This window comes from Pollicipes pollicipes, unplaced genomic scaffold, assembly GCF_011947565.3.
Source record: "Pollicipes pollicipes isolate AB1234 unplaced genomic scaffold, Ppol_2.1 Scaffold_6138;HRSCAF=7277_pilon_pilon_pilon, whole genome shotgun sequence".
Lineage (NCBI taxonomy): Eukaryota > Metazoa > Arthropoda > Thecostraca > Pollicipedomorpha > Pollicipedidae > Pollicipes > Pollicipes pollicipes.
The window spans coordinates 21,122,486-21,134,403 of record NW_023596818.1 but is presented as its reverse complement, the minus strand read 5'-3'; the positions used below and the strand labels follow the sequence as shown (position 1 = coordinate 21,134,403).

The 11,918-nt window shown below is 63.9% G+C and overlaps 1 protein-coding gene across 1 annotated transcript in view; it reads left to right on the top strand.

Annotated features, from left to right (window-relative positions):
- Window positions 1–660: 660 nt before the first annotated feature.
- The window catches only part of LOC119105437 (uncharacterized), a 62,973-nt gene continuing 51,715 nt past the window's right edge, over window positions 661–11,918 (top strand). The window contains exon 1 of the mRNA XM_037228902.1: window positions 661–770. The gene's annotated coding sequence lies outside the window, so the exon portion shown is untranslated. The remainder of the gene's footprint in view (window positions 771–11,918) is intronic.

Here is an 11,918-nt window from a genome sequence, read left to right as displayed (position 1 = left end):
AATAAGTTGGTCCGGAACACGCGAAATCCCGTCTTTCCAGCACCTGACAATGCTATAAAGGAAGTCTGTGGGAGATGAGTGGTACTCCGTGGCAACAGCAGTTTACTGTCTGGCTATGTGAACAGTGTTGGCCTTGGGCGGAACTGATGCGCCAGGCGCTGGTCACCGGCGGATCGGCTATGTGAAGAGGATTGAACTGCCAGCATTGCCCCCGCCCCTGCGGAAGAAAACTGGCGGCGCGGTTGGGCTGTCTCTCACATGCCGAGTCAGTCCCTTTCCTGCTGGTCCCCTGCCTCCGCCCCTGCCATACCGGCCGCATCGTCCCTCAGATACCGAGGCAGTCCCCTCTCTGAGAGGTCCCTTGCCTCCGCCCTTGCCATTCAGGCCGTATCTTCTCTCAGATACCGAGTCAGTCTCCTCCCCGAGAGGTCCCCTGCCTCCGCCCCTGCCATACCGGGCGTATCTTTTCTCAGATAACCGAGTCAGTCCCCTCCCTGGCGGGTCCTCCGCCTCCGCCTTATCTTGCTGGCGACACCACCTCCTGGTTGCCCCCTCCCCCGCCTGGCGCCCTGGCTCCGCCGCTGCCGTCCAGACCGGCCGGGCCGGGCCGGGCCGGGCCGTCGCTCAGGTGGGGCGTCAGTCGCGCCACCGCCGCCGCCACGTGACGACCTGTGCTCGATCGCCGCCGCGTGCACCTGCTCCCGTGATAAGTGCTGACCGCCGGCTGGTAATTGGTGCCGTGTTCCACCGCCGGCTGGTAGCCACCAGAGGTGAGTCGCAGCTGCGTGTACCGGCCAGTCATTACCATCGGCGGGGTGCGGGTGCACGACCGTCTCCCCGTGTACCCGCTGTCACCTACCCGCCGGCCGGGCGGCGGCGCGGAGGCGCTGGTGGCCAGACCATCGGGGCCGGAGCGTGTTTGTCAGACAAGCGGTGCCGACACGCCGGTTGAGCGGCGAAACCATCGCGATGGCGATGCTGGCGAGGCTGTGGGCGGCAGTCCGTCGATGACGCTCCGGTCGTCAGGTCAGGGGCCGGTCGGCACCAGTCGGCGAGCTGTGCGGTCCATCCGTCAGCGTCCGGGAGTGGCGGTCAGATGGCGCCTGTCCGCGCCGCCGCCGCGCTCCGACGCGGCTGCATCTGCCGACGGACGGTTGCAGCCGCCACCGCCGACGGGTGCCGTCCCCGCTGTCTGCGGCCGCGCCGCAAGACAGGTCGACGCCTGCAGCCGACGCCTCGGCGCGGAGCATGACTCGTCCGCCGCTAGCCGGCCCCCAGCCACCGGGGGGCCGCCTCGGCGGCCGACCGGCGCCGAGGGCTGAGGGACGGCGGTCCTGCGGCGCCACAGCGGCCGGGACGAGTCGGGAGGGGTCCCGCCGCAGCGCGCCATGACACGCCGGAACCGGCCCTCGGCATCCCCTCCCCCTGTCCCGGCCGGAGGGGTCGCTGGCCCCACTCCCCTTCCCTCGCGGCGCCGCGCGAACCAATCGATATGCGTCACGCGGTGCTAATCCTCTGCGTCCCACCGGCGGTGCGTTCGAGTCTCCGGTGTTACCATGCTGTGGCGGCGTTCGGGTTCCCGTCCGGGATGGTACAGACACATGGCGGCACAAGGCGTTCCTCGAACGCGACAGACACGCCACCCGCCGGCGCGAAAGGGGCGTAGACGCCCGTGTGCAGTATCGGCACTCTGCACGTGCTCATTAGGGGCCATTCTGCGACGGGAGCAATTTGCCTTTCCCGCGTTCGGCCCGCTCTTATCCTATTTAAGCAGCGAGCGCGGTAATTAGGCTGCGTGCCTCGTGGGACATGGTCCATTACACGCCCGGGACGGGGATGATTGCGTGTTTTGCATGTAGCGCCGTGTAGAACAGCGAGGGCTGCGCGGTGACTGCGCCGATCCTGTGATCGATCACAAGGCGGTGTCAGATGCGCCGTGAAAACGGCAGGCCCTGCTCGTGAAATCGGCCGCCGCCGTCCGGCCCTGACCCCTGACCCCAGCGGCGGCTCGGGTCAGAGGTGAGAGGCGGCGCGTGGCGCCACCGGCGCCATCGCGGCACGTGGCGCCATGGCACGGACGTGACGCGGCGTCGGTGGCCGGACCGTGTCGCTGTCTGTCGCGGCGCCGTGTCGCCGCGTGTCGCGTGCGCCACCGCCCGGGCCAGGGCCGGCCGGCGCGCGGCCGAGCGACAACAATGCTCGGCGCGCATTGTGCACGGAGCGCTGTGGGGCCGCGGTGGGGCCGGCGGGCAGGGCCCGGCCGTCACAACAGCGGCCACCGTCCGGAGGCCATTCGCGAGCGGTGCGATGCGTCGCAGAGGGGCGCGCCGGCCAGCAGGGCGCGGGGCCGACTCCGGCTAGCCTCCCTCCACGTGGGAAGGACTGGAGTAGGTCCGACCGCCACTTCACAAGGGACAGAGGGGGGGGGGGGGGGACCAGCTCACAAACAGCTGGCGCCGCGCTGTCAGCGCTAATTGGCATCTTGGGGACCGTTCACGACTGCGCTTCTGTTGTCTGGATTGCGAAGTAGACTGAGCCATGCATAATTAGGACACTAAGAACATTTAATGGAGGAAAAGGCACACCATGCACTGGAATGTTATTTGTGCTGCAAATATGGTTGTAGTGATTGGAAAGCTGTTACATATGTTCACATCAGATTCTTGGAAACAATGAACATCTCTCAGCATTTTTACGCATTCTGAGACGTTTTAGGTTGAAGAGAACTGCACCATGGCTCCCAAAAAATATGCGCTGTAACGCACTGGGCATAGTTTCAGCTCATTATAAATATTCGGAGAGCAGAAAAAGGCACTGGTAAACGTACCTAAACTAAAAACTAGTCATATGCATAAGCTTGCAGGCCGGTCTTTACAAATACACCAACAGGTGTATGTGAGTAAGGACTAGTCGTATACAAATACGTGCCATAATTGGATCGCATGTCATGCAGTACAAGTCATGCGACACGACATCTCGACGGAGTCTGCGCCACAACGGCGAAGCGACAGGAATGCATAAACGTTCGTAATGCATTTGTACCCAAGCAGCGTTTGTAGGCGTTCAGTCTAATTTCGCGGGGATGGAGAGTGATTTCCGGATTCTCCTGATCACGTGATTGATGACCACCATGACCACCACGCTGCACAACACAGCACCGGCCAGATCCGGATATAACAGGACATAACCGGACAGCGCCACAGCCACGACTGGAGGCGCCGACGGAGCCGCCGCGGCCCCCTCCAGGCGGTACCTGCTGCCGAGTGGCACCTACCCCTCCCCCTCCCCCGTGCCGCGGCTGGCCGTGTCAGCGCCGGTTTTTGCAGGCGGCCGGCGGCATCGCCCGCTCGCGCCGGCGTTGATGACGCGTCCAATTATTGCATCAGGCCGACTCCGTCAGTTGGCAGTGACACGCCGGCGCCGGTAACACGCCTGGCCTTGGGCGTATCGGCCCGCTGATCTGGCAGCGTTTAGGCCGCCCAAAAATCCGGCCGCTCCAGCTTTTGTGCCGAGCGGGCGACGGAAAAATGTCGGCGTCGTTGCTGTGTGCGGGGTGATCGGACCGGTGGGCGTGCGCTTCCGGCGGCGCCGGGGTCACGCCCCGCCCGGCGGTCGGCCGGCGGCGGGCGCGCCACAGGTCGAGGTGTGACTGTCTTCGGGTAGGGGCGACGCCACCCACGGCGGCCAGCCCCGCAGTGGCAGCCCCGGCGTCGTGAGGACCAGCTCAGCGGTGTCGCTCAGCCGGTGTCGGCGCGGAGCCAATGGGACACCGGTGGACCCCACCAACGGACATCCAACCCACCAACGGACCACCAATAGTGCCCCACATCAGCGTACAGCCAGCTCTGTCTCCAGACGCCTCCCCCCCCCCCCCCCCGAAGAATTAAATCCATAGCTACTATCGCGAAATTAACTCGCACTCTGCACCTTAATGTGCGTCAGGCGCCCGCGTGTATCGGCGAGCACTTGAGGCACGGCTGGGTTGTGGGCCTGCGGCGCCCGCGCCCGGCCGGCCACGGGGCCCGGCCCGCCCGCCGGCGGCGACTGACGCGACGCATTCCTGCGGCCGGTGCACGCCGCCTCGGTGGAGCGGCGCCGCTCCGGACCGGACCTGACACGGCACGGGCGGCGCCGACCCGGCCGACCCCGGCGCCGCCACCGACCGACCCGGCTCGGCCCGTCCCGGCCCGCCCCGGCCCGTCCCGGCCGACCCGCCGCAGGCGATGGCAGCCGTGCCTCCTGACCTGGCACGGGTCAGCAGCTGGCGCTGCCGTCTGAACACGTGTCTGGAGCCAAGCCGTATGATCTCTCTCACCTCCGACTGCACCAGCTGACCCAGCGGGCTGACCGGCGGCAGCCGAGCAGCACCGACAACCGGAGCGGGCTCAGATTGATTCGGCGCGTGTCTGAAGCCGATCCAACTGACCTGGCCGGGGGCGAGACCCGATGCCTGACCTATGACCCGAACGGACCGCGCCGACCGGTCAGACCCGACAGCTGCGGACCGGACGTGCCCCCCCCCCCCCCCTCCGCTTGGCGTGACCGTCGCTGCACCGGAGCGGCCGGTACCAATGTGGTCCAGCACGACTGACTCAGCACGCGCCTGACGCGCTTCCCCCCCCCTCGCCCTCCCCCGCCCCCCGGAGCCGGAGCTGGAGATGATGACGAACTGGAGGCCGCTCGGCTCGGCTCGGCTCGGCTCGGCTCGGCTCAGCTCGAGCCCGGCTCGGCTCGGCTCGGCTCGGGTCGGGTCGGGTTAGTACAAACCCGCCCGGGTCCCTCCCGCCGCGTGGGGCCTTATTCCGCGCCGCCGTCGGTCTCGTCTCGTCTGACCGGTCCCGTCCATGGCTGTCACGAAAGCAGACAGGTCGCGCGCGTAAAACGCCCAGCTGCTGACAGCTGTTCCGGCGCTGTCACTCAGGGCCGCCCCGCTCCGTCCAACGGATGCCGTCCTGATTCAGCGGGGGCCGAGCTCAGAACCGATGAAAGCACCGACACCTGTTCCCCGTGATGGCAACGGTCGCTAACGGTCCTGATTCCACGGACACCAGGCGTGCATGCATGTTACAAGCTCACATGTGCCGTGGTTGGGTTTGATGTTCAGTTATGATCGGTACGCCTCCGCGAAATCAGTATGAAGTGACGCCTGCTTAGAAGCACCGCGGACAAGAAAGTTCATGGGTAATGGCCATCGATCACTGCTTGGGGTGTATATGTGATGGTAAATGTAATGGACAAGCGTACGCTGTACACGATCCTTTGATAGCTGAAAAATGACTGCTTTTGCGTATCTGTGTGACGTAAGTGCGATCAGGGCTCTTCAGCTGTCGTGGCCGCAGACCGTCAGGACGCGCAATGTCTCCCCACAGGTACCGATTTCTTATTTGTGGCACGCTTCTTGGATTTCCTTAATTTCAAGTTTTTAGAACGAAAACGTGACGCTCATATTTGGCGAAACTTGGATATCAAGATTAGCATTTTAATCTATGGGTTCGCAGAACACCAGATAACGATGCCGAGTTTCATAATCGCTTCTTTTTATCGGTCTCACCGGGCGTAAAAATACGGTCAGAAGCAAATGGCAGTTCAGTAACCGTGTCACGCTAGCTTCTTTGTTGCTCAGCTACTCACACGGATCCTCAGACACACCCCCGGTAGACAAGAAAGGACCCTGCATGTAGACGGCTGCCACGCGCATGGTCTGGAAGTCTTTGTCACTAATCGCTTCATTATTCACTTCCCTGCTGGCCGTTTGCCATGAGGGCAGCTGCAGCCACGACAACAGTACAGCCACGGCCTGGCCCGCAGCGGTGGAATCCTTGTCAAGTGACGCAGCAACGCACCTGTGCTTCTTCAACTGCCCTCCCCCCCCCCCCCCCTAACTGCTGCCTGTGATGCTATTTCCAGGCCTACTTTGCCAGTGCGAATCTGTACAGTCGTTCACTGTCTCTGCATCAGGCCAGTTGATCTATCGTGAATATGAGATGATGGGTCTCGACATTTGGTGACAGTGGCCGGCGCAGACCACCCTTGACCACCGAGCGGGCGACGCACGCCGCTCATTGTCTGGGATCGCGTGTCAGTGACGCCGACGATATCGCTGAGGCCATCTTTCCCGAGACTGTGACTCCTGCGCCTTGTCAAGTGGCCGCAGCCTTCCTGTCTTCGAGCCCCGCGAGCCCTGCGGAGGGGGCTGGCCGCTCTGCCCGCCGGGCGCCGGTGTCGCCTCCCCGGCGGTGTGTGCACAGCCTGGCTGCGACCCTGCGGCGGGGGCGGCCGCCAGTCCGCCCGCCCCGCTCGGGAGCCCGGCGCTGTCACGCCGCCCACACCGGAGGCGGGACGGCAGGCCGGACCGCGGCGGACCAGCCAGCAGTGCTTGCTGCGCTTGGCAGGCGGCTCCCAAAAACAGATGACGCACGTCATTGTGGCCGGCACACAATGCCGGCAGCGCCAGCTGTGGCCGGCCGGCCGATCGTTTGTCGCCCGCCTTGCAGGAGTGCAGCGTTGCAAATGACGGAGGGCGCGCGCTGCGGCCCCGGGAAACGGTATCGCCGCCCAGTGCGATGTTTGCCTGCGGGCGAGCTCGGCTTCCAGCCGACCGCTGCTCTCTAGCCTCGGCTTCTAGCCGACCGCTGCTCTCTAGCCTCGGCTTCCAGCCGACCGCTGTTCACTAGCCTCGGTTTCCAGCCGACCGCTGCTCTCTAGCCTCGGCTTCCAGCCGACCGCTGCTCTCTAGCCTCGAATTCCAGCCGACCGCTGCTCACTAGCCTAGGTTTCCAGCCGACCGCTGCTCTCTAGCCTCGGCTTCCAGCCGACCGCTGCTCTCTAGCCTCGGCTTCCAGCCGACCGCTGCTCTCTAGCCTCGGCTTCCAGCCGACCGCTGCTCACTAGCCTCGGCTTCCAGCCGACCGCTGCTCACTAGCCTCGGACTTCCAGCCGACCGCTGCTCACCAGCCTTGGATTCCAGCCGATCGCTGCTCTCTTACAACGCGACGTTTGTAAGTCAGAAAGGTCGATAAAGGTCGAATGGTCAGGCGGATATTAGGCGACGAGCGAATCACGTGCTCACTGCAGCCCCGGGATTCAGTGCGTTAGGAATCTTGGAGACTGTCAAGCAGTCCTGTGGAACTTGTCCAGCAGTTCTGTGATGCGTCGAAGGTGTTTCTGTAGGCTCACACAGACGTGGTGCGTTCGTGGCCGCATTGTCATGCTTGCCTTTTACTTCTCACTGACAGCACCTGGGAAGAAAATCTGCCGTTTTTGATGCCGGGTTCCGAAACGTCACGGGCGGCGTGACGCAGTCTCGGCAAAGGCCTGCGGGGAACGCCATGTGCGTATCGCTTGCCACTCGAAAATGGAATGCGGAAAGTGCGACTGTTTTTTTTTTCAAAGCGCGCGCAAATTGTGGTAGAGGCATGTGACTGCAAAGCGGCCCATTCTTCCCCTCGGCAGGTTTGCGAAACGTTCCCAAATAGCGTGCGCAGCATACCACAACCTTGATAGCTTGTAGACGAAACACAATACCCTAACTTTGCCAAATGAGTGCTGATCGTGATTCAGGGAAATTTTACATCTTTTTAGGTGTCTTCCTGAGACAGGTGGTTCGTATAGTTGATGACCGGCGAAGAACGCTGGAACCTCCGTAGCACTCTACAAATGTGCTCATCAAGGCACAGGTCATTTTCTTCTAGCTGGAAAGTGCGAACGAAGGAAGGACGCGATGATGTCATACATGGAGAGTCCCGTTTGTTCGCGAAAAGACAACACGCTTGGCTGACGGAAAAACGTCCAAACTTCTTTGGTCTGGAATTAAATTCCACGCTGACATGCAATGCAAGCATGCTGCGTGTTTATGGCACTGCATTTACCTGCCCATCTGTTTATCAGTCTGCAGGGGTTTACGGCCAGCGACTCAGGGAGAGGCTACATCTGGTTTGGTATGTAAATCACGCAGTTGGGTATCTTCTATCGGCACCTAAACTGTCGAGCAAATTATTTCCTTTTGTCTGGTACTTACCATTTTCAATATACTGAGGCGTATGGATCTAGTCGCGGGCTATCGTGGCGAGGGAAGGCAGCGCCTTGTTGGCGCGATGCCCGTGATTGTTACGGAGCCGGGGCTGCCATATCCCAGCAGCAGACCGACTACAGAAACCGTTTGACGACTAGTACAGGTGATTTGAAAGTTGATGCCTCGTGAGCACCAATCTAAACGCAGCGGTGCAAGGTTGGCACCTGTTAATTGTACTGGTACTGTGTTGTAATTATTCTATTATTATTGTAATTATATAATAATTGTATTGTAATTCGCTTGACTGGTACTGACATCAGGTCAGATATTGATCCTGCAAAGTGCCACTGTTGTGGAAGTGCTAGTTTCAATGTTCGTTTACGACGAAGGCCTCATTATTCTGATGGCACGACAATCGTGTTGGATCTTACAGCGGCAGAAATGATATGGCGGGTTGAAAACCCTACCATCGGCTCAGGCCATTCTATAAACGCCACCGATTAGCCACTCTCCAAAATTTCGCCCATTACAGATTTCGCGGTGTGTTAATCAGGCGCCGTCTGCGCCCTGAACCACACGACTTTCGGGCTAGGCAGATCGTTTTAAGCTGCCACCGCTTTCGCAACGTTCCTCGCTTAACGAGGTAGGCGCAAGTGATTTGTGAGTACAATCGAACGTGTATCCGTCCCAGACCCGGTGCGCCGCCGGGGCCGGCCCTGCGCAGCCGCGCGGTGGCCAGTGTACGCGCTGCGTGTGCGGCCACCGCCGGTCGACCTGTGTGGTCCGCCGTCGCCGCTCTGGCACTGACCTGACGCGTGCTGACAGAGCGCTGACAACGCCAAACCCCCGCAAAGTCTTCGGCGCTGCCAAACGTGCTACCCAACGATGACGCTTTCGGCCACGTCGGGCCCGCGGAGCATGTCAACCCGTTTGGACGTGTTACGCAATTTACAGGGACCACACAGTGGGACCACACAGCGGCTAGAATTCATCCGGTGATTGGCTTTGGAATAATCCGCACCTCGCCGAAGCGAGACGGCCGCGAGGACGGCCGAGCCTATCGGCAACATCTGAGGTCTTACCAGCGGTGTGGCTTTGTGCTTGGCTAGCTGCACGTACACCTAGACGATGTGCAAGGTCCTTGTGCTACTGGGTAGATGCTCCGTTAGCTGCCGCTGGCCCAGCCCCGTCACATTGTGTTCTGAGCGAGTGGAATGTATGGGCGCAGACTGCTTGGGCAGGTTGGCTCCTGTGTGCTTCCGATGGATGCGACTTCCACCGCTGCGGGGCTGAGTGACGGTGTCAAGGGTCACCGGACCGGCCTCTCACGAGAGCTGTCGGTGAAGCACACTGCCCGTCAGCTCACGCTCTCACCGGGCGCCTCCTGGGAGACGCACGCGGCCCGGTCTCCAGCGACGGTTGGTCTCCAGGGCACAGCCTCGTCTCCAGTGGCGCGTCACGATCCGGCGCGCTCCCACGCCGCCCGAGCGTGCGTGGCCGAGCGACGGTGGCCGGCGGCCGACGGCGGCCGACGGCGGCGCGCCGGGGGACCCGTTCCGGCCCGACGCGCCGCTTACGCAGCCGCGCCGGCACAATCTGTCACGGCCGTCCGGCCCGGCTGCCGCCCGGCCGCGGCAGCCGACGCTTTACGGTACTCCGGTTTGACTATGTGTGGCCGCTGATTGTACTCGGCGCTTTCTACATTTCCTCACACTGGACGCAACAGCGGCGCCACGCCGCGTGCGCGTGACACCGCGATGTCCTCGCGACAGAGGTCTGGGGAGAGAGGAAGGGGAGGGGGGGGGCGGATAGTCTCCGCCACACAGACTACAGCAGGTCTGTGACGATGAGTTAACGAATATATTATCTCATTTTGACGAGTGAGCCGTGGTAGCGCGCACGGTGCGGTCTCGTTCTACCAGCTACGTTGTAAGGAAGAGCTGCCACGTCCGCTTCATGCGGCGCTACTCAGCCGCCAGTGTGTGGCGTGCGGGCTGACCCCAGACGCCGCCGCCTCCGTCACACAGCACAGCAGCGGCCGCAGTTTGAGTGTGCAGGAGTGAGCCGCGTGCCGGTATGGCGTGACTCCGGCGCGCGGCGTGACGCCGTGACCAGTGTGACGTCCTCGCCGTCTCGTCCGCGGTAGAGTCGGCCCTCACCCGGCTGCCGCGACACCTCGGGGGTGTGGTGGGCGCCGGGTGCCGCCTGACCGTCGCGGCTGACCCGCGTCTGCCCGGGCGTCCCGTCTGGCCGTCGGCTGCTGGTACCCGTATCAGCCCTATCAGAGCACCGCCAGCGCTATCTGGCCGGGCCGCCGCCGTCCGCCAGATAAGCGGCGGTCCATCAGCGGCCGCCGCCCGCACGCGCCGCTCCTCCCGCTCCGGCCGACCCCCGCCGAGCCGCGGCGGCTGGGCGGCAGCCACCCGAGCCGTCCGCACCTGGTGGCCCGCAGAGCATGGCCGGGGCTGGGACGGAAGCCTTATCACACCACCGTCTCGTGAGTCTGCTGACTGGCTGGCGGCGGTGGAGAGTCCCGAGTCTCCCCGCGGGGCGGCGACGGGCTTTAAACGGTGACGTCAGACACCGCAGGCCGAAGTCGATGACATCATCCATCCTGGTTGGGTGACGTCAGACGCGGTGAGCCGGTGACGTGAGGCGCGGTGGGCGGTGCGTGCAGCCCGAGCGCCGGCTCTGCCTCCGCCCGGCCGGGATTCGTCACGGCCGTCCCGCCGTCCCGCCGCGAATCCGGCCGGAATGAAACTTCAGCGCGGCGGGTGGAGGCGGCCACGAGCGCGCTCCCCGCCGCCTGTGCTCGCCGACCGTCGGCGCTACTCGGGCGGCAGCGGCCGGACCGGGGCGGACCGGACCGGACCGGACCGGGGCGAATCGGACCGCTCGGCCACGGCTCGGCGGGTGGAGCGGGGCGACGGGTCGCGCCTGTCGTCACCGGCGGTGGGCGGCCGCGCGGCCCGTCGTCAAGCCGTCATCAGGCCGTCAGCGGCCGTGACTGGACCCGTCATTAGAGGAACCTCGGGCTGTGCAGCGCTGCCTGACGGTGGGCGGCCGACGCACCGAGCTCGACGCCCGGTGCGTCGGCGGCCGGCGGTGACCGTGTTCGTGTTGCCGTGCAGTGTCGGCGGGCGGCGGCGGCTGATGCACAGAAGCCTGCCGCGGCCGCTTACGGTGGCTGGAGCTGGCTGGGCGTCCTCGCTGACCTCTGTCGCGTTGTGAACTGCAGTCCGATGCTGCCGCCCGCTGTCGTCCACTGCCGCCCGCTGCCATCCGCTGCGGTCCGGTGTAACGTACACTGCAGTCCGATCCTGCCGACTGCAGTTCCCTGCCGCCCGCTGCCATCCGCTGCCGTCCGCTGCATCTGCCATCCGCTGCCGTCCGCTGTGACGTCCACTGCAGTCCAATGCTGCCGGCTGCAGTTCACTGCCGCCCGCTGTCGTCTACTGCCGCCCGCTGCCATCCGCTGCCGTCCGCTGCCATCTGCCATCCGCTGCCGTCCGCTGTGATGTCCACTGCAGTCCAATGCCGCCGGCTGCAGTTCACTGCCGCCCGCTGCCGTCCACCGCCGTCCACTACCATCCGCTGCTGTCCGCTGTAACGTCCACTGCAGTCCGCTGTACCGTCCGCTACTGACCGCTGCCGTCCGCTGCCGGTTGGTGCCGCCCGCTGCCGCCCGCTGCCAGTCGGTGTTATGGTCGGGCCGCCCTGGGTTGCGGCTGGCGGCCGTCGTGTCTGATTAGTCGGCCGACCTGCAGGCAGCCCTCCGACCGCTGCCGCTCGCTGCCGCCCGCTACCAGTCGGTGTTATGGTCGGGCCGCCCTGGGTCGTGACTGGCGGCCGTCGTGTCTGATTAGTCGGCCGACCTGCAAGCAGCCCTCCGACCGCTGCCGCGTGG